At 41.5% G+C, this 22,603-nt stretch overlaps 1 protein-coding gene across 4 annotated transcripts in view; it reads left to right on the plus strand.

The window, feature by feature from the left end:
• Positions 1-365: 365 nt before the first annotated feature.
• CTCF (CCCTC-binding factor) overlaps positions 366-22,603 on the plus strand; it is a 42,503-nt gene continuing 20,265 nt past the window's right edge. Inside the window, exons 1-2 of one of the 4 annotated variants that reach the window (XM_084861036.1) lie at positions 366-594; positions 4,740-4,856. The gene's annotated coding sequence lies outside the window, so the exon portion shown is untranslated. The remainder of the gene's footprint in view (positions 595-4,739; positions 4,857-22,603) is intronic. The other 3 variants (XM_084861037.1, XM_084861034.1, XM_084861035.1) reach the window with 3 other exon arrangements.

The following is a 22,603-nucleotide window of genomic DNA, read 5'->3' on the forward strand; positions in this document are numbered from 1 at the left end:
CTTCTTCCCCACACCCTCACCCCCTTTACGAAATCCGGGCGAGAATCTACCGCTAAGGAACTTAGGCGAAGAGGCCCCGCGATCCCGGACCGCCCAGAGGCGGTGACCTCCGCCCAAGAAACCCCACCCAGTCCGGGAGCCCGGACTTCGCGGCGCCCGCGGAGCCCACGCGCGACCGGGCGAGAGCGCGGGAGGGCGCGTGCGGCGTGACGTGACTCGCGGCGCGTCCCGTTACGCCATCGCGCCCGCTTTTGAAAGTTGGCGCCCGGGGCCGCCTCCCATGCTGCCCCGCGCCAACCCCTCCCCTCACCTTTCCTCCCCCGCCCTCCACTCGCCGCCCGGCCGGCCCCCCCACCCGTCCCTTCCCTTATCAGCACCCGCGGCCCCGGCAGCGCCGACGCAGGCGCACTGCACCACGCTGCCGCCATTTTGTGTCCGAGCCCGTGGAGCGATTAAACCGTGCGCGGAGCTGCTTCTTTGGCGGCAGCGGCGGCGCGGTGGCCGGTGCGGGTGCGCGGAACTAGCCAGGGCCGCCAGGTGGCCGGAGCGGCGGAGCGGCGGCGGAGCGGGCGCTGCGGGGGGTGTGGCGCGGAGGTAAGGGGGCCCCGGGTGGAGGAGGTTTCGCGGGCCGCCTCTAGGTGTCACGATGGGGCCGCTCCGGTCGGCGCTGGCTGCAGCCCGGCGCCAGCGCCGCCGCCGGGGGGTGTTTGTCTCCCTCTACCGTCCCTGCTGCGGCGCGGCCGCCGCCATTGCCCGTCGCCGCCACAGCCCGGCCGGCCCTTCCCCCCCCAACACACACCCGCCCGCTAGGCCTCCCTCCTGGCGGCGCGCTAGGCCTCCGGCGGCGCCGGTGACAGAGGCCCGCGCGCCGGCGACTCCATTTTCCTTCCTTTGTCTCTGCCCTCGAGACCGGCTTCTTGGCTCGACCGATCACTCGGCCGCGGCCCGCCCTCTGCCCTCCGCCACTCCCGAGGCGCGGAGAGCCTTCAGCCGACGGGCCATCTCCGTGCCGCCTCGGCTTCCGCCGCCCGCTTTTCTCACGGGGGTCCTAACTCCGCCGCCTCGCGCGCAGCCGCCGGGTCCCCCCGTGCCAGGATGGGTGCCGGGGCCCCGGCCAACGCCTCTCGGGCTGCCCATCCTCCAGCCCGCCCGGTCCCTGGAACCTTACCCGGCTGCCCTGCTCGGCTGCTCGGCGGGCGCTGCCAGTCCGCGCGTCGCCGCCGCTGGTCTCCGTCTCCACCGAGTGGCGCAGGCGGCGCTGCTGCGAGCAGAGGGACCCCAAGAGCTGCCGAGAGCTCCCTCTGCAAGGCTGGCTGAGCTACTCGCGCCTCGACGCCGCCCGGGCGGGCGGGGGGACGCGCGCTCGCCGCCCCCGCCGGGCCCCTCTGCGCCCCTAACCTAAGCGCCCGGGCTCTGTGCCGAGCCCTGCCGATGCGGCCCCCCGCGGTGGGCGGAAAAAGACAGGAGTTCCGAACCAAATAGTTGTGTGTTTTTTTTTCTGGAGCCAGGGTCGGGCTTCCCTGGCAAGTGAGTGATAGCCTGATTTTTGTGCGCTCAGAGATCCCAAAGGGATCGAAACTGATCTCAAGTTGATAGGACACATTCCCGAGTTGTTGGGTTACGGGCTGGCCACCTTGGGGGCAGGCGACCCCTTGAAGTTTCCCTCGCGCTTTATAAAATGCCCTGACGCCAACTTAGTACAGTGTTGAGTACTTGGTTCTCTTAGTACGAGGGGAAAGCAGTTGTGGATCCGGCAAGCCGATCGATCTAAAAGCTTCCAGTACGGCAGAATGAATTATTTTGACTTCACTGGTAATTTGCCCATAACGCTGAAATCTGAGGGTTGGTGTTGTAACTGAATCTTGGGTCACACTAGCTGCAGTTGGTTTATAAATATCCACGCCTAATGTAACTACTCTTTAGTAGCAGACTTCCTGTAGCCCTGAGTTCAGAATTAAGTAAACATTTCCGTACATATTCTTCATGCTTTCTTCCGAATTTAGACCAACTAGTGAAGTTCGTTCCACTGCCCTATAGGCTGCAAAAGAAGTCAAACCGGGCACGGATATTACATTTACTCTGTCCTTAAGCCGTCTTGCATCGTAAAAAAAAAAGAAAAAAAAAAAGCTTTCTGTTGAATTACCTTTTTGCTCCTTCCTCAAATATACTAGTGTCTTAATATAGTATGGTCCGGCAGTTGATGGAATAACTCCGCCTGATTTGGAGAGAAAGAAGTCTGATTAACTTTTTCTTTTCTTTTTCTTTTTTTAAAGAAAAGTTGCATTAAGTGTATGAGGAAATTTAAACATGTGCCTCCATAGGGGAGTCTTTCAACATCCCTTTTTGAATCCTACAAAATGTTCCTTTCCCCTCCTCCAGAATAAAATTGCACTAACTAAATGTAGTAGCATCGATGGAGTGTCAAGTTTACGAATAGAACCACACTTAATTGTCTAATATATTAGTCCATTTTTTGGACTAATATATTAGTGTAACTTTTTGCACTCTTGTGATTTTGGGTATTATTTTCCTTTTGAAATTATGGATGTCAGGTGGCATGTTTTACTTATTAAATAAGCTCCACGTGCATTAAAAATTAAAATCCAGCAGGTCTGTAATTGAGCCAGGAGTAAAGCTTCCCCCCCCCCCCCCTTAGCATTGTGCTCCACAACCATATTTTGCTTCTTGATTCCGTTGTGCGATATGCAGTCATTCACTTCTAAATCTTACACATAATTTATACTGTTTTAATGATAGAGAGCTTATCCACAGAGTTGCTATCCTTTGAGATTTCCCAAATGCCAGGATTCATACGTGGCTTTTATTGGAAAAGTAGATCTACAGAGAAGATAAATTGAGGATATAAGGTTACCCAAAGGAACTTATTTAAATCAGTGGTATGAGGAAGATTACAACAGAACTGTTTGTCCACGTAGGAAAATGCTGCTTATTTAAAAGTAGTTGTAAAAGTCACCTTAGAGATTTGTTCAACCAACATACAATTTAGGAGCTGTAAAAGTTATCCTTAAGATGCATTCAAATTCTAAGGTCTTTAGGACTTTGCTGTAGAGAACACGCAAAAATGAGGACACCCACCTAAGACATGTGAGAGGCTTGGGAGTTCCTTTGTGAGTTGTGGAGGCCACCTGTGGCTGGCAAGTGCCCTGAGGAGGAATCCTGTGGCTGAGCCTTCCTTGCATCATGTTGCCTGCTGACAGAAATTCACCTCTAGAGACTGGTCTTTTTTTTTCTTTTTTCTTTTTTTTACTTCAGGGATGTTGCTGGTATTAAATTCACTCCATATCATCTATGTACTTTATAGCTCCATTACATTTTTTAAAACCAGAAACCAGTTGACCATTTATCTACCTTATTTACCTATCTCGGGTCCAGATGACTTCAGGCTCTTTTGCCAAAAATTAGGTCCTCCTTCAAACAACTAAGAATTGTCATAAATTGGTATTTGAGAAAGAGCATACAGGTTTAAGAAGTAATAATGGCAAGTAATGATGACTTTGCAGACCATGGATCATAATTATATATATAGAATTTGGCGTGCCATATTTCAAACATCCCTAAACTTCACCTTCCCTGGCAGTACTTTGTTGTTGTTAGTCCTCACATGGTATTTTTCCTCCACTGATTTTTTTTTTTAGTTATGGTTTTTTTAAAAATATATTTTATTGATTTTTACAGAAAGGAAGGGAGAGAGAGAGCTAGAAACGTCGATGAGAGAGAAACATCGACCAGCTGCCTCTTGCACACCCCCTACCGGGGATTGCCTGCAACCAATGTACATGCCCCTAACCGGAATCGAACCTGGGACCTTTCGGTCCACAGACCAATGCTCTACCACTGAGCCAAACCGGTTTTGGCCTCCATTGATTTTTTAGGGAGAGGGGGAGAGAGAGAGAAACATTGATGTGAGAGAGACGTATGAATTGGTTGCCCACATCCAGACTGGTGCTGGAGATGGATCCTGCAACCCTTTGGTGCACAGGCTGGCACTCTAACCGCTGAGCTACACCAGCCCAGTATTTTTGTGCATTTTCTCAGTGATTAGTATTTGGGTGCAAAAATGTGGTATAGCATATAGACTGCTAACATACACCCCAAGGACAGTGATTTTTCCCCCACACAGTCTTCATTTTTTGTTGCCCTTAGAATATTCAGGGGCATAAATTCTCATTCCCTTTGACAGTATATAGACTCCAATACAAAAGTTTCTTAAACTAAATATACTAATCCTCTATGTTTTAAGAGAGAAGACTTTTCTTCAGGTTCATCTAAGAAAGATATCAGCCTAGTTTTGTGGGCTTTAGTTAATTATGAGTTGGATTCCCTCTTGATTATACCTCTTATGCTAAATTCTTTGAAAACTCTTAATTCAAATTTAGCTATTTTATTTCACTTGGGAGTCCCCCCAACTGTCTTCCCCTTGGAGGTAAGTTCCACTCTATCACTGCCTGAAGCTTTTTTTAAAATATATTTTTATTGATTTCAAAAAGAAAGGGAGAGGGAGAGAGATAGAAACATCAATTATTTAGCAAATGTCTAAAAAAAACCACCAGAGTGTTTTTATTATTGGCTTAATTAAGATATTTATGGAATGGCCCAATTAATAAGATGGCATATTTTATCAGTCTTCATCTTGTCCTAAGTTTGTTTTTCATATTATATGTGCATTTGTGTGAACTAGTATTTAGTGTTCTTAAAAATGATTTGTGCTTCTGTTTTAGAATGGTCATGGACCTGGGGCCAGAGAACAAGATGCGCTAGTGGACAGACTGCTGACCAAGGGCTTGAGAGCTGGATTCTGTTTTTCCTCTTCAAACTGACTTTGCAGCCACGGAGAGGTATACTTCATTTCTTGGTCTTAAAAATAGAAGTAATAAAACCCTCCTTGGGTTGGAGGATTTGCTGGACCATTCTTGGATATAGGAGATGCAGGAGGGTGAGTGACGGAGGGCATACAGGCTTTATGGTCACAGTCTTCAGCTTGAAACTCTGCACTGCCATATACTAGCTGGATGACACTGGGCAGCTACTTAACCTTTCCATGCCTACAGCCCTCATATGTGAGAGGATAACATATTACAGAGGTTATTCTCAGAGTTGAGAATGTGGTAAAACATTAAGTACCATTTTGGGACTGTACATAAAAGAAAAACAAAACAGGAAATGGTGGCTGCTTTGCTGTAGAAAACTTTGGAATGTATATTTTTTGACAATGTTAGTTGAAGTCTTGGTAAACGAATTCAAAAGTCTGTTGCAGAAATTTGTGGTTTTGAAGAAGAACAAACAGATGGAATCCTGTTCTTGGGGAATTTGGTATCCTGGATAAAAGTGGTCCTAATTGAGTTAGCCTAGCTCAGTGGGCGGCAAACTCATTAGTCAACAGAGCCAAATTATCAACAGTACAACGATTGAAATTTCTTTTGAGAGCCAAATTTTTTCAACTTAAACTTCTTCTAACGCCACTTCTTCAAAATAGACTTGCCCAGGCCATGGTATTTTTTGGAAGAGCCACACTCAAGGGGCCAAAGAGCTGCATGTAGCTCGCGAACCGCGGTTTGCCAACCCCTGGCCTAGCTAATGATCCATGCATTGGAGTGTTGGTTATAGTCATTATCAATTTTTTTTTCTTAAAATTTGGAAGGGCCACTTAAAATTTATTGTGGCCTCCACTTTCTGCTATAAAATATAATAGACATCAGAGGGAACTTGAAACAGGCTTCTCATAAATTTCAGGATCTACTAAGCTTTGGATCTCATAAACATCAAAAGGTAAGGTGCTGAGTGTGAAATTTTATCTTCTCAGGTTACTAGAAAACACTTCTTTCTTATCCCCTAGAAAATGTGAAAATTGCTTAATTTCACTTATGTAATGGCAAAAAGGAGTGTAGAGGTGGAAATAACAAATGCTGAGATTAGATAAACATGTAAATCATCTAAGTAACCACTAAGATTTTTCTTACAAACCACGCTTGAAGTATATAGAGAGGAGGAAGGGAACAGGAATGAAAGCTCTGCTGTTCTTCAGATCTGTTTCCTAAGTGGGCATCTTGGTACATTCATCAGCTGGGAAGGACAAGGTCTTTGTGCTGGCTTCCTGTTGTCCAGAAATAACTTGCACTCTACAGGTTCCTTTAGAAGTGTTGATACAAAATACACACTAATGAACTGCTGAAAAGAAAAACAATCCTGATTTGAAAAGTTGTTGAGAAAACTAGACTAAGTAGTTTGGAGAATGGGGTTGTAGAAACATGTTGATTACTTTCAAGTGCTGTGGCTAGTTTAATCCCTGTTTCTCAAATGGATATAAATGCCCTTAGGGTACAAAGTGATATGATTCCTAGGTACTTGAAGCCACAAGATAAGCATGACCATCTTTTTTTTAAAAAATATATTTTATTGATTTTGTACAGAGTGGAAGGGAGAGAGAGAGTTAGAAACATCGATGAGAGAGAGTCATCGATCAGCTGCCTCTTGCACACCCCCTACTGGGGATATGCCCGCAACCACGGTACATGCCCTTGACCGGAATCGAACTTGGGTCCCTTCAGTCCCCAAGCCGACGCTCTATCCATTGAGCCAAACTGGTTTCGGCAGCATGACCATCTTCTTGGAGCTTTAGTTGTGCTCATTGAGGGGGCAGTGAGTTGAGTAATTTAACTGGTAAATAATTAAAATATTTTTTACATTGAAATAAATACATATTTTAGGAACAGAATATGCACTCTATAAGACTTGTCTAAGATTACACAGGTTATCAAAATGGGGCATGAATGCCTGGTAGTGGGAAGTGTTCTTTGTATAGGCACTACAGTAGAAAGTAGTGCCTTTGAGAAGCAATACTTTTGAGTTATAGAACAGCTCTATCATCCAGCTCCTTAATTTTATTCCCTGTAGTATCCTGTGAAATATAGGTGTTAAATTGTATTAAATGGTGCTTGTTTGCTTGCATGCATGTTCCTACACATGTGCAACATACACAAGAGCTCAGCACAATTAACAGGCAGTTCTGGATAGCTAGACCAAGTTAGAAATATTGTCAAAAGAAAAGAGGACGCAATGAACAAAATCAGGTCTAAAACTATAAAGTAAATTATATAAAACAACTTTGAAAACATAACAGGTTAACTCAAGCATAATTAACAATTTATATAGATTCCCCCCCCCACTTTAATAAGTAAAATCATAATAAAATATCTAAATTCTGAGCTATGGACCTTGCAATTCCTACGATTATTCAAAAGCATCTATTCTTAACTGTTTTATGTGTGTTGCTAATGTTACTTATGCTCCTCTTAATGTAAGTGGTACTTTAAAATTACATGATCTAGTCAAAACTGGTTTGGCTCAGTGGATAGAGCATTGGACTGCGGACTGAAGGATCCCAGGTTCGATATTTTTTTAAAATTACATGCCTACTCTTTGTATATTAATAATGCCTACTCTTTGAATAACAGGTTTTATATTTGAACCTAATTGGTTCTAGGCATACAAAAGTGTGACTTTCTTTGAAATGATGTGAGTTGGATCAACCCAGTTATTTAGATATCTGCAGTACTTATTGAACACTTGTAATTTTTCGATCATTTTTTTTTTAATGCAATACAAAAAAAGAAATTGTTAAGTAATAAAAGAAAAACCCTATAATAGGTTGTGATACAATCATCATATCATGCGTAGATATATTATGTGTAGAAATACATAAAGCAGCCCTAGCTGGTTTGACTCAGTGGATAAAGTGTTAGCCTGTGAAATCAAAGGACCCAGGTTTGATTCCAGTCAAGGGCACTTACTGGGGTTGTGGACTCTATCTCCAGTGGGGGACTTGCAGGTGGCAGCCAATTAGTGATTCTCATCATGGATGTTTCTATCTCTCCCTCCCTCTTCCTCTCTGAAATCAATAAAAATATATTTTTAAAAAGAAAAAGAAATACATAAAACAGAATACCAAATAGTATGCACACTGTTCTCTCATATGAGAGTAAATATGTGTTTATATACAGGTTGTCCCCCCAAAATGTACACACTTTTTTTCTGATACCTCACTCGATGTTTCTTTCTTTTCCGATTTAACCCATTGGAATTAATATTCAAGTGTGTGTACATTTTTGGGGGACACCCTGTATATATTGGGAGGGGACTATGGATATAAATCAGAATGCTTATATAAAACCTATAGGTTTATATTCTGACTTACCTGAGTTTTCTCCTATTACTGTATTTTTGTTTTGTTTTTTCTTGTTTGGGGGAGGATAATTATAGCTGAGAACCAAAATATACATTGCTAGCTGAATTAATCTATAAACTTTTAGCTGATGCAAATTGAAAGCCTGGGTTTTCATTGGAAGAGCCACGCTTTTGGTTTTGTAGTTGTTTTTTGGGGGGAGGAGAGTAAAATTAATTCAGTAGATTCAAAAGGGAATACTATATATGCAGAGAGGGAAGATCAAGTGCAAAAGCAAAAAAATATATTAGCTGAAACCAGTTTGGCTCAATGGATAGAGCGTCGGCTTGGGGACTGAAGGGTGCCGGGTTCGATTCCGGTCAAGGGCATATACCTTGGTTGCGGGCACATCCCCAGTAGGGGGTGTGCAAGAGGCAGCTGATCGATGACTCTCATCGATGTTTCTAACTCTATCTCTCTCCCTTCCTCTCTGTACAAAATCAATAAAATATATATATATATATTTTTTAAAAATATATATATATATTAGATATATAGCAGAATGAAAGAGCTATATATCTAGCATAAGGAAAGAGCTAGACTATGATTTCCTCCTATGTGTGTTTTTCGCTGTTATTTTTAAATATATTTTTTAATAGATTTTGATTTTTTTTACATAGAGGAAGGGATATTTTTTAAAAACATATTTTTAAAAATATTTTTAATTGATTTTTTACGGAGAGGAAGGGAGATAGAGAGCTAGAAACGTTGATGAGAGAGAGAGAAACATCGACCAACTGCCTCTTGCACACCCCATACAGGGGATGTGCCTGCAACCAACGTACATGCCCTTGACCGGAATCGAACCCTGGACCTTTTAGTCCGCAGGCCGACGCTCTACCGCTGAGCCAAACCAGTTTCGGCAGGAAGGGATATTTTTATTGATTTCAGAGAGGAAGGGAGAGAGAAAGAAACACCAATGATGAGAGAGAATCATTGATTGGTTGCCTGCTGCACACCCTACTAGGAATGGAGCTCAAAACTCAAGATATGTGCCCTGACTTGGAATCAAATTGTGAACTCCTGGTTCATAGGTCAACACTCAACTGAGTTATGTCAGCTCCTCTTGTATTTGGTACATCACAAAAGAAGAGTTCATGGTATACTTTTTTTTTTTAATTTTTAATTTTAATTCTTCTTTTACCAATATTTCTCATCTATTTGTTAGTTTGCTCAAACCCAGTATACATGTATATTGGTATCAGAATTGTTAACCTGAACTCCATGGGAAACAACTTTATTAATTACAATACAGTGCTTATGTATAATTCTTTAGTCCTTAATCTTATAATCTCTAATAATTTCCAAGTTATTTAGGTACAATTTCCCCAGCTCTCTTCAATGAAGATATATATATATATGTGTGTGTGTGTGTGTGTGTGTGTGTAATAGTGAGATTCTCTTTATTTTTATTTATTGTTGACAGTATTATTTTATTTTTATTTATTTAAATGTTTTTAATGATTTCAGAGAGGGAGAGAGAGAAAGAAACATCAAACAATGAGAGAGAATCTGCTTGCCTCCTACTGGGGATTGACCCTGGAACCCGGGCATGTGCCCTTGACTGATATCGAATCCAGGACCCTTTAGTCTACAGACTGATATTGTATCCACTGAGCAAAACAGCTAGGGCTAGATTCTTTTTAAAAGAAAATAAATTTATACTTCACCTATTTCACCCATTTCCATGTGAATGGCAACAAACCAGTTTTTCTTTCTTTTTTTTCTTTTTCTTTTTAAATATATTTTATTGTTATTTTACAGAGAGGAAGGGAGAGAGATAGAGAGATAGAAATGTCGATGAGGGAGAAACATCGACCAGCTGCCTCCTGCACACCCCCTACCGGGGATGTGCCCACAACCAATGTACATGCCCTTGACCGGAATCGAACCTGGGACCCTTCAGTCCGCAGACCGACGCTCTACCACTGAGCCAAACCGGTTTCGGCAAACCAGTTTTTCTTTTATACAATCTGTATTGTATAATTTTTAAAAGGAAAAAGGAACCCAGTACAATAGGAAGAAATATTGAAGCTTTCTGACTTCAAATTACTAGGAAGATACTTCCTTATTGCTAGATGTTAGCCAGTTCATTTAAGGACAACAATCCTTTGGCTTTTTGCCTCTAATATTTCTCTCTTATTCCCCATTGTTTGAATTATTTCTAACATAAGAGTAAATTGACTTTGAGTGAGAGCTAACTTAATTATAAATTTGAGGGCATAGATTTTTAAATGTCTTTTTTTAACTCTTAGTAGTAGATATTTGCTTATTTAGTGATTACTAGATAAGTGTACATCTTAGCTAGTGGCTAAGTAGTTTATCCTATCAAGTATATAGCTATAGCTCTAAGCATTTGTTGCACTGAAATTAAATTCTCTATTTCTTATTTTAAAAAGAGATAGATGATACACTAGCTTTCCTAACAAGAAAGGAGGAAATAGAGTCCTAAAAGGTTCTAGATGGATGCGGGCTTTTGAAGAAAAAAGCAGATATCTTAATGTTCTGTGCAGTGGAGAGTGTGGGAGTTATATAAATAGTAATTACACCCTAACTTTGAGAAGCCTTTATAGTATAAAATATATTCTATAGAGGGAGGAAAGAGCCAGTCTGATAGATTGTAACTTATGTTTGTGTTATTTTTGCCAAACACAGGGATTTCCCTTTAAATTTCTTGGACTTTTAGATGTAAATGCTACCTGGTTAGAGTGGTGTGCATTAGCCATCTTCATCTAAATAGGCTTCAGAGACTTCTGCTTGATTTCTGGGTTACAAACAAAGATGCTGCAAAGCTAGAGAACCACCTTTTGCTCCACTCTGATGTACAACTTTACCATATGCAGTTGTTGAAATTTCTTGTTTGGTTTCTTTCAGCTGGAAACTGGTCATACTTGTTCCCTTCTTACCTATAAGGATGAACCTAATTGATAACCTAAAAAAGTGGAGAATGTTAAAAGCCAGGAGAAATTTTAAGTCATCTGGAATCCCCTCATTTTGCAGAAAGCTAAGAGGCAAAGTGATTTACCTAATGTCTTGGTATACAACAGTGCATCTGTCTTTTTTTTTTTGTTCTTCCTTAGACTGGCTCTAATTAGTTTCTAAGTTTCATAGAATATCTTCCATTTACTTCTGTAGCTAATTATCTTATACTAGAAGCCTGGTGCACAAAATTTGTGTAGGAGAGTGTGTGTCCTTCAGCCCAGCCTATACCCTCTTCAATATGGGATCCTTCTCACAATCCAGTACTGCTGGCTCCCAACTGCTCGCCTGCCTGCCTTCCTGATTGCCCCTAACTACTTCTGCCTAACAGCCTGATCACCCCTGAACCACTCCCCTGACAGCCTGATTGATGCCTTACTGCTCCCCTGACAGCCTGTTTGCCCCCAACTGCCCTCCCCTGCAGGCCTAAGTCTCCCCCAACTACTCTTCCCTGCAGACCCAGTCACCCCCAACTTCCCTCCTCTGCTGGCTTGGTCACCTCTAACTTCCCTCCCCTGCAGGCTTGATCGCCCCCAACTGCCCTCCCTTACAAGCCTGGTCCCTCCCAACTCCCCTGCTGGCCATCTTGTGGCAGCCATCTTGTGTCCACATAGGGGCAGGATCTTTGACCACATAGGGGCAGCCATCTTGTGTGTTGGTCAATTTGCATATTACTCTTATTAGATAGGATAGAGGCCTGGTACATAGGTGGGGGCCAGCTGGTTTGCCCTGAAGAGTGTCCCAGATCAGGGAGGGGGTTCTCTTGGGGCGTGGAGAGGCCTGGGTGAGGGGCCTCTGGTGGTTTGCAAGCCGGCCATGCCCCATGGCGACCCAAGTGGAGGCCCTGGTATCTGGGATTTATTTATCTTCTATAATTGAAACTTTGTAGTCTTGAGCAGAATCTCCTGTATACTCCATAACTGCAGCCATTTTGGTTGGGTTAATTTGCATACTCACTCCTGATTGGCTGGTGGGCATGGCTTCTGGGTGTAGCAGAGTGGTGGTTAATTTGCATATTACTCTTTTTCTTTTTTTAAATATATTTTTGTTGATTTTTCAGAGAGGAAGAGAGAGGGATAGAGAGTCAGAAACATCGATGAGAGAATCATCCATCAGCTGCCTCTTGCATACCCCCTACTGGGGATGTGCCCACAACCAAGGTACGTGCCCAGAACCAAGGTACATGCCCTTGACCGGAATCGAACCCCGGACTTTTCAGTCCGCAGGCTGACGCTCTATCCATTGAGCCAAACTGGTTTCGGCTACTCTTTTATTAGATAGGATGCATTCAGTTTTTTAGATCTTTTAACAGAGAAACATATCAATGTATATCTTTAGAAAAACATGGAGATTGTACTTTACTGCTCTCAAGTATAGTACACCTGTTCACTGGCACACATTCGGTTTTTTGTCTGTATTTGTCAGAATTTAATATATATATATATATATGTATTTTTTAATATATTTTATTGATTTTTTACAGAGAGGAAGAGATAGGATAGAGAGTTAGAAACATCAATAAGAGAGAAACATCGATTGGCTGCCTCTTGCACAACCCCTACTGGGGATGTGCCCGCAACCAAGGTACATGCCCTTGACCGCAATCAAACCTGGGACCTTTCAGTCCGCAGGCTGACGCCCAAACTGGCTTCGGCTAAATATATATATTTTATTGATTTTTCACAGAGAGGAAGAGAGAGGGATAGAGAGAAACATCGATGAGAGAGAATCATCGATCAGCTGCCTCTTGCACACCCCCTACTGGGGATGGGCCCGCAACCAAGGTACGTGCCCACAACCAAGGTACATGCCCTTGACCGGAATCGAACCCGGGACCTTTCAGTCCGCAGGCCGATGCTCTATCCACTGAGCCAAACCGGTCCCGGCTCTTTTTCTTTTTTACCTTCTGTCGTGCATTGATCTTGTCTTATACAATCTAGAGAGATCTTTTGATACTGATGGTACACATAACAGAGGTTAAACCTTAGAACTTCCTTATTAAATTATACATTTTATTATTGCTTATGTAGGAATCATTTATTTGTCTAAATAAATAAAGCGGTTCTTTGTATTAAAGAATGAATCAAACATTCTCATATTAGAAGACGGTGTGTATTTGAGTAGCTTGGATTTTGAGGACCTGTATTTAGGATGAATAACTATTATATTCTAGGCCAGTCACTTCCAAGCCATAGTTGGCAGAGATTCTATATCAGAATCTCTTGAGGCCGAAACCGGTTTGGCTCAATGGATAGAGCGTCGGCTTGGGGACTGAAGGGTCCCGGGTTCGATTCCGGTCAAGGGCATGTACGTTGGTTGCGGGCATATCCCCAGTAGGGGGTGTGCAGGAGGCAGCTGATCAATGACTCTTTCTCATTGATGTTTCTAACTCTCTATCTCTCTCCCTTCCTCTCTGTACAAAATCAATAAAATATATTAAAAAAAAAAAAAAAAAAAGAAGAAGAAGAAGAATCTCTTGAGGACTTTTTTAAAAAGTCTCATCCAGCCTGGCTGGCATGGTTCAGTGGTTGAGCACCTACCTAGGAACCAGAAGGTCACGGTTTGATTCCCAGTCAGGGCACATGCCCAGGTTGTGTCTCGATCCCCTGTAGGGGACATGCAGGAGACAGCCAATCGATGATTCTCTCTCATCATTGATGTTTCTATCTCCTCCCTTCCTCTCTAAAATTATATATATATTGGGGGGGGGGTTTGGAATGGGGGGTTGAGGACAAATATGTGGTACCTTAATAAAGAAATTAATTTTAAAAATTGTATATATATATTATTTACTTATTTTTTTCTTTTTTCTTTAAAGATCTCTTCCATACCAGAGCTACTGAATCAGAATCTCTGGGATCTATGTATTTTAAAGTTCACTAGGTGATTTTGTTAACAACCAGTTTTGGGAAACACTGCTTAGGTAGAATGTGCCCCAAAATCCATAATTCTCTGTGTAATTTATTCCATTTTATAGAATTCATTCAAGATGATGGATTTACCACAGATTCCCTATTTCCAGTAATGAAAAACTGGAACTGCTCCAAAGACAGAATAACTGGGATACGGCCTGGAGCAGGGCAAGGAGGGATTTGGTGGTCACCCTTGAGAGAGAGAACAAAAAAAAGTGAGACGTTAGGTTGCTGTGTGCCAGCAAAAGTGTCATCTCGGCTGTGGAAAGTAGAGAGGGACAGCATGTGTGGGAGGCAGCCTCCAGTTGGTACTATGGCATACCATCTCCAGTAAGTTTTGTCTTTTGTTTAAAATGTTCAATAAATGAAATAAACAGGCTATCCTAATGAGGAGCTAGAACATGGCCTCTGTAACCAGGTTTACAATAATAACTTTGAGATGGTTTAGTACATTTCCATTTGGTTATCTCTTACTGTAGTTTGCCTGGCAGGATCCTCTCACCCTTGAAAATCCAGATTTTTTTTTTTTAATTTTAATTTTAATTTTAATTTTTTTATTTTTTTGTTGGGGATGGCCACTTAGGTGGCCGCGACCACTAGAGCTGCCTGGCAGGTTGGTGGCCGGCTCCGAATCCGAAGATCCAGCTTTAATAATTCTCTCCGTAAAGCCCTCCTTCACTCATTGAAGCCATTCTTTGTGCCAGGGTGTGGGAAGTCTGTTAACCTCTGTTACAGCAGGCATCACACTGGATAGCTGCCACTTGTTTTATCTGTCTCCCGGCCAGCTGAGCTTCCTGAGAACCAAGCCCTTGCAGTTAGGACCTCCACTACAGCACCAAGTAATTAAAAGGGAAATTCATATCTGTAACTAGCATCAGGCACCTTTAGAATCACTGCATCTTAATGTCTTAAAAAATTAGTGTATTCACAATTAGCTTTTATTTTTATGTGGCAGGATTTTTATTTTATTTGTTTTTTTATTTTATTTTTTGTTTTTTTATTTTATTTTTTATTTTTTTATATATTTTTTATTGATTTTTCACAGAGAGGAGGGAGAGGGATAGAGAGCTAGAAACGTCGATGAGAGAGAAACATCAGCCAGCTGTCTCTTGCACACCCCCTACCGGGGATGTGCCCGCAACCAATGTACATGCCCTTGACCGGAATCGAACCTGGGACCTTTTAGTCCGCAGACCGACGCTCTATCCACTGAGCCAAACCGGTTTCGGCTTATTTGTTTTTTTTAATTGATTTCAGAGAGAGGCAGGGAAGAGGGACAGAAAAATAGAAACAATTGAGCCAAACCGTGTAAGGCAGGATTTTTTTTTTTTTTTAAATCTAACCTATGTTTGTGTTAGGACTTCTTTTTCTGTTTAAGAAATGATATAAACATAGCAAAAAAGAAAATAAGCTCATGTAATTAAGCTTCTACTTAACACACAATGTTTGTTTTCCCATGTGTTCTTTCTGCTCTTGTCATGTGCATGTTTCATTTGTGCATGTTTCATATGACAGTGGCACCAATATTGAGTGTCTGCTGTTTACCTAACACTTTAGTATTCATAGCTGCAGAAATAAAAGACATAGTTCCTGCCCTTACCATTAAGCTAAAAGTCTATTTGGGGGAAAGGCACAGACACAGAACAATTGACTACAGTAAAAACAAACTTAAAGTCAGTGGTCAAAGTCAGTGAGAAGACTATTTGATTTAGGGCAGCAATTTTCAATCTTTTTCATCTCATGGCCCACACAAACTAATTACTAAAATTCTGCAGCACATCAAAAAAAGTGGTTTTTGCCTATCTGACAAAAAATAGGTATAATTTTGACTCATTCAAATGATGTGTTGACTTGTCATTTTTTTATTTGATGACCTAAAGGAAAAGTGTCAGGTATTGCATGTTTTACAAATTCTTGTGGCACACCAGTGTGCTACAGCACACAGATTGAAAATCGATGACTTAGGGGATGACTTGAGCTGAGAGGGTGGGGGACAGGGGAGTCAGCTATGATGTGGAAGATGCCCCAGAGGTGAGGGTGGGTGGGTAGAAAGTATGGGAACAGATTGTACAGAAGTCTGGGAGCAAAGCCGAGAAGTTGTAAGCCTCAACCATGTGTTTTTTGTGCCTCATTTCAGGATTTAGTCTGGCAGCAATATGCTGGACAGACTAAACTAATAAGAGTCCGGCCTGGGAAGCTTGCTGTTCTGGGTGGTTTTTGTTTTGTTTTGTTTTGTTTTGTTTTGTTTTGTTTTGTTTTTTGGGGGAGGGGAGTAGAGGGTGTTTTGTTGGTTTGTTTTGCTCTTGAGTTTTCTCTTCCATTCCTGGATTTGGTCAATCACCAGGTTCTATTAACTGGTTGCAGTCTTCATCCTACAGAAATTCAGTAGTTTATCAAATAAGTCATTTTTGTGGGTAAAATATATCAAGGGTTTGCGATTAGAATTCTAGGAAACTGAAACATATTTTTGGTTAGCTAGCATTATTCATTGCCTTCAGGGATGGGGGAATGCAGAGAAGTACAATTGCTAGGCTCTGTGCACACATTGTTTTATTTAATCTTAATGACAACCTATAAGGTGGATAACATTATCCCTGTTTTGTACACAAAGAAATGGAGGCACAGAGGGGTAGCATACCCCACTCAAGGTCACACTGCTAATAAGTAAAAGAACTAGAATTGGAATGTAGGTCTCTGGCTGGAGAGTCGAAGCTCTGGACTACTCAATTCTGTTTGTTCTGCCTTTTTAAAAAGAAAATTATTATTTTTTTGTTCTTGGTGCTTTTAATATGGAACAAGAGATTTCTTCATGTTATACATTAAAACACGATTTTTAATGTCTTCATAGCATTCCATTTAGTGGATGTATCATTATTTATTAGATTTAACTATTCCCCTGTGGTTTTACTTTTAGGTTGTTTATCATTATTCACTTTAATAATGTTTTAAATTTTCTGTGATAATGACAGTACTAGATTATATTAATTGTGGCTTTATAATATATTAACATCTGGTTATAGAAAATTGCCTTCATTTTTCAAAAAATTTTATTGTTATCAATATCTTGTTTATTTCAGGCAGATTTTGAAAATTTTTTATATAAAAGTAGAATTAATGTCTTTACAATGCTAGGCCTTTCTGATCATGGATATTTAGTGAGGTCTTTTTTGCCTCCTAGAAGAGTTTTGTAATCTTTAGATAACATGCACATTTTGAGTTGAGGTTATTTTTATTTTGATAGGTTTGTTAAGAATAGTATAACCTTATATTTCTATATTGTTTTTCTGTACTTTCTGATTATTGAATATATAAGTGTACTCTATATAAGTTCATGTATAGTCAATCTCATTTAAAAAGAATTTGAAGAAATATATAGAAAATACAAATAGTAAATGATATAAAGTCAAACCTGCAGAAAATACCAATTAGAGTAGAATATTTGGTACATAGTTTGAGAGGAAAATAATTGTTCAATGTGTGGCAACTTAAAAAAAAAAAAAAAGTAATATGATCCTATTACATAGGTTTCTCAATGAAAGAAAAAAAAATTCTTTAAAGAAAAGCTTTTCCAAGTATGTGATTCCAAATGAAATTTCTCCCACATATCCTTCAGTGTAAGCCAAGGGCGTAATGCCAAAACAAAATTTGATGAAACCAGTTCTTTAGGGGATAAGATCCTATGACCCAAGTATACCCAGTTTTCTGATGTTCTGGGCATAAAATTCTGGGTTAAAGACTAGAATAGAATGCTGAATTCCACTGAGAGGTAGAATAAAGACAGAAAAGTCTCTCTCTTTTTTTTTTAATCCTCACCCAAGGATATGTTTTTATTGATATTTTTCTAGAGGAAGAGGAGGGAGAGAGAAACAGTAATGGGTTGCCCCACCCTGATTGGAACCTTTTGGTGACATTCCAAACTACGGAGCCTCCTGGCCAGGGTAAAAAGTCTCTTTTGGATTTACCAGTTAAGGGCCATTCCTGGCTTCAGAGCAATTCAATAATTAGGAAAGAGAAACCAGACTGGTAAACCAAAGGGTGGAAGAGAAATAAAGGGGTGAAGACAGCCAGTGTGGAATTGAACATGGGAATATAGAGATAGCAAATGTTAAATTGTCAGGTGGAGTTAAGGGGATTTTTTAAGATGGGAAATATTTGAGCATCATAGAGCTGGGAGAGAAGAGGCTGAGGCAAGAGGGAGAGGGGCTGATCTAGAAGACTCCCCAAGGATGCTGGCCAGGCGGGTGGCCTCTGAGCAGGCGCACAGCCCTTTGTGCCTTCCCACTCCACAGGTCCTCTCTTCTAGCCCCTTCACCCCGGAATCAGGATCGTCCTGCCTTAGCTCAGGGAACCTCCTGCCTGCCCTCTACCCACATGTTGATTTGAATGATTTGTTTTGTTTTGTTTTGTTTCTGAGCTTTACTTTTTCATCAAGATGACAGAAAATACAGGAAGGATCTGGCCTTCAGAGTTCCATTTTATGTGTGATATTGTGGCCCAGGGGACTAACCTGCCTTGCCAGGTTCTTTTGGTTAGTAATGGGTTAAGGACTAGAGTCCAGGTTTCTTCTTCTTCTTTTTAAAAAAAATATATTTTATTGATTTTTTAGAGAGAGGAAAGGAGAGGAATAGAGTTAGAAACATCTATGAGAGAGAAACATCGATCAGCTACCTCCTGCACGCCCCCCACTGGGGCTGTGCCCGCAACCAACACACATGCCCTTGACCAGAATCGAACCTGGAACCTGGGACCTTTCAGTCCACAGGCCAACGCTCTATCCACTAAGCCAAACTGGTTTCGGCTCCAGGTTTCTTTTTAGGTGATAACCAAACATCCACATAGGTGACCTTCAGGTAGTAAAACTGTGATTGCAACAAAAAACAACTGTGATTGCAGATGTGGATTTTAAAGATCTCAGTGTAGACAGCAGAAGTGAAAAGGTTAGCAAATGGAGTGGCTACAGAGAAAGGAACAGAGCCTTAATGTGCTCAGAGGGAGGAACTCTCAGAGACAAGGGAAGGCAGGAGCCAAGGGAGAAAAGAGGCCCTGATGAAGGAAGTATATCAGTTTCATACTGTCAGATGCCAGAGGATGAGGGGAAGACCTTTGGGTTGGCTAGTGTGATTTTTGGTGAGTGGTGCTTATGGGCCAAGCAGAAGGAACACAGCGTAGGCTAAGGAGCAATGGAGTCCTTTATTTAAAAAATAGAGCATGGTTTATCCACTGATCTGTTTTTGTTTTGTTTTAAGAGGAGGGAAGGAGGGAGGGATCAGTTGCCTTCCACACAAGCCCCAAACAGATCAAATCCGCAACCTGGGTTTGTGCCTTGATGGAGAAGGAACCCCCATCACCTTTTGGTGCACAGGCTGATGGCACCTGGCCAGGGCGGGAGTTCTTTTTAATAAGAACAAGTTCTTAATATAGAGCAAAGCCATGCCTTGGCTCAGTGGTTATAATGTCGGCCTGTGCATCAGAGAGCCTTGATTCAATTCCTGGTCAAGGATAGGTACCTCGGTTGCCAGTTCCTTCCTGGCCCCTTGTCCAGGCACCTGCAGGAGGCAACCAGTTAATGTGTCTTTTTCACATTAATGTTTCTCTCTCTCTTCCTCTCTGTCCCCTCTCCTTCCCTCTACTCTCTCTGAAAACTGATGAGAAAAAATATCCTCAGGTGAGGATTAAAAATAACATAGAGCAAAGTCATTACAGTAGTATGCAAATTAATCTTTTATGTGCTTCATTTTTCAGATTTCAATAAATAAGCTAACATACTTTGATAATCAGGAAAAAAAGTTGTGTCCCCAGAATAAATGTAAATCCCTTTTTAGTGGTGTTGATCCACTAAAAAGATTTTACAAAATCTAGAAAGCATGGTCAACTCAAGCAAGGAGAGTAGCAAAGAATATGAGAGAAAATGTCCATTCCACCCCCCCTTCTCCACCCCCCACCCCCGTAGTGGGCAGAGCTGAATCCATAAGGAGAGGAGATGGGTCTGAACTACTGAGGGGGAGGGAGAGTGGTGACGCGGCTAGGAGAGCACAGTCAGTCCCCTGGGAGTGGGGAGAGACCTGGTCCAGCCTCTAAGGTTAATTATTGATTTCAGAGGAGAGACTCCCTTCTGAAGAAAGTTAGGTAAAGGAATCTACTGCTTGAGGGGATTTCTAAGCAGTGTTTGGGAGAGGCTGGTTGCTGGCTTGCTACTTTGTGCCTGTGTTTTCTCTGTCAAAATATAAGCTATTGCTTTAACATCCTGAGCAGATTGTTCATGGACCTAATACTCTCTGTCTGCTCGACTCCCTGGCAGCAGTTGATTTCAATTTGTACTCCTTTGTACCAGCTATTTTTCTACCTGGTCTTTTAGGTTGGACTTGATTATTTACAAGCAATTTCTAACATTTTAAGTTCTCAAGGTGGACAAGAGGGATTTTTCTGTGTTTTTCAAAGTATTGTATAATACAAAACCCTACAGAGCTCAGAGATGAAATGCTTTTCCTCCACCAATTTTATTACAGAGGATATCTGAATAGCCAGGATTAGATAGTGATTTTCTGGCAGGGCCAGCATTAGCATCTACAGCTTGTGAAATGTTTTTTGTTCTTTGTTACTTTTCTCAAGAATGTCACCAAGGTAGATGGGGTTTGTTCTCTGTTCCCTAAATCCAGCATTTGAGTTACCATCTTTGCCGAGGTCCAAATTTTGAGACCTTGTGGTCTGGACAAATATTTTTGTTAATATGTGAAAATAATATAAAGTAGTACTTCTTGAACTTAAATATGTGAAACCACTTGGGATCTGTTAAGTTGCAAATTCTGATTCTATGGGTCAAGGATGAAGCCTAAGTTTTGTGTTTCCAATGAGTTCCAACCAGTGCTGCTGGTTCTTAGACCGCACTCTGAGCAACAACAGTATAAAGTTGTGCTGTCCAGTACAATATAGCCCCTGGCCACATGTGGCTGTTGAGAACCTACAGTGACTGGTTCAAATTGAGGTGTTCTATAAGTGTAAAATATATACCAAATTCTGAAAGTTTATTATGAAAGAAAAATAATATAAAATACCTCAATTTTTTTATTGGTTACATCTTTTATTTTTTAATATATTTTTATTAATTTCAGATGGGAAGGGAGAGGGAGACATAGAAACATCAATGATTAGAGAGAATTATTGATCGGCTGCTCCTGCACACCCCCTACTGGTGATTGAGCCCGTAAGCAGGCATGTGCCCTTGACCGAAATTGAACCTGGGACCCTTCAGTCACAGACCGATGCTCTGTACACTGAAGCCAAGCTGGCTAGGGCTATTGGTTACATCTCAAAGTGATAAAATTTGGGACGTACTGGGTTAAGTAAAATTACTAAAATTAATTTCACCTGTTTCTTTTTACTTTTTTAATATGACACTAGAAAAGTACCGAAACCGGCCAAAACCGGTTTGGCTCAGTGGATAGAGCGTCGGCCTGCGGACTGAAGGGTCCCGGGTTCGATTCCGGTCAAGGGCATGTACCTTGGTTGTGAGCGCATCCCCAGTGGGAGGTCTGCAGGGAGCAGCTGATCCATGATTCTCTCTCATCGATGTTTCTAGCTCTCTATTCCTCTCTCTTCCTCTCTGTAAAAAAATCAATAAAATATATTTTTAAAAAAAAGAAAAGTACCAAAACCGGTTTGGCTCAGTGGGTAGAGCGTCAGCCTGTGGACTAAAAGGTCCCGGGTTCGATTCCAGTCAAGGGCATGTACCTTGGTTTCGGGCACATCCCCAGTAGGGGGTGTGCAAGAGGCAGCTGATCGATGATTCTCTCTCTTTGATGTTTCTAACTCTCTATCCCTCTCTCTTCCTCTCTGTAAAAAATCAATGAAATGTATTTTTTTTTTAATTCAGTCTTCATTTATTAAAAAAAAGAAAAAGAAAGAAAGAAAGAAAGAAAGAAAAGTACACCTAAGTGACTCACATTTGTGGCCTCTATTATATTTCCAGTCTAGAGCATTCATTCCTATCCTAAGAATAATCCATCTGGACAATATTGGTTATATAAAAGAAATTATAGTTAGGATCATGCTTAAAGTAGTCTTTTATGATCAGAAATATAGATGAGATCTTACAATAAATATGCTAGCACATTGATGCTTGAACATATTTATAGGCAAATTATAAAGCATTCTACAAATGACCCTTGATCTTCACCTTATGCACTAACATTTTATATTTGTCCCCATTTTTAATGGAACAGCTAGTAAGAGGTCTTTGCATTGAGCATTGTAGTGTTTTTCTCTTTGTTGTTGAGAACAAGGGACTAATGAAAGTAGGTAATGGCAGAACAAATCAGACTGACAACCAGCAACCCACAAGGTTTTCCGTCAGCCTGGGTTATGTTCCATGCAGATGGTAGGGTTCGCTGAATCTATCAAAAAAAAATGTAGGTTGCTTCAAGCCTGGCTTTTGCCCTCAAAGAGATTTCGCAAGCCAGCTGGGGAAATGGATCAT

This window comes from Pipistrellus hanaki (assembly GCF_964339955.1).
Source record: "Pipistrellus hanaki genome assembly, chromosome: 15".
NCBI lineage: Eukaryota > Metazoa > Chordata > Mammalia > Chiroptera > Vespertilionidae > Pipistrellus > Pipistrellus hanaki.